Genomic DNA, 418 nt, shown 5'->3' with positions numbered 1-418 from the left:
GAAACAAAACTTTCATTGAATTCAAATGTGTCATACAATAATGAGCAAACATCCATACATGTATATATACATCAGGTATAATCACATTAACAAGGACTTATCTATAATGCCCATCCTTTCTACATGGCCAATGTAAATCTTGGGCGACAACCCTTTAGTTAACGGATCCGCTACCATTAAATTGGTATTAATATGCTCTATAGACACTTTCTGTTCCCGTACTTCTTCTTTAACTGGCAGGAACTTTAAATCCATATGTTTAGTACCTCTAGAATACCTGTCATTCTTAGACAAGAAGACAGCTGCGGGATTATCACAATAAAACTTCAGCGGCCTAGCTACACTATCTATAATGCCAAGTCCTGAAGTAAAGTTCCGCAGCCACAATGCATGATTTGTAGCTTCAAAGCATGCTACA

The sequence above is a fragment of the Lupinus angustifolius genome, chromosome LG04 (assembly GCF_001865875.1).
Source record: "Lupinus angustifolius cultivar Tanjil chromosome LG04, LupAngTanjil_v1.0, whole genome shotgun sequence".
Lineage (NCBI taxonomy): Eukaryota > Viridiplantae > Streptophyta > Magnoliopsida > Fabales > Fabaceae > Lupinus > Lupinus angustifolius.
This window is presented reverse-complemented; position numbering follows the sequence as displayed.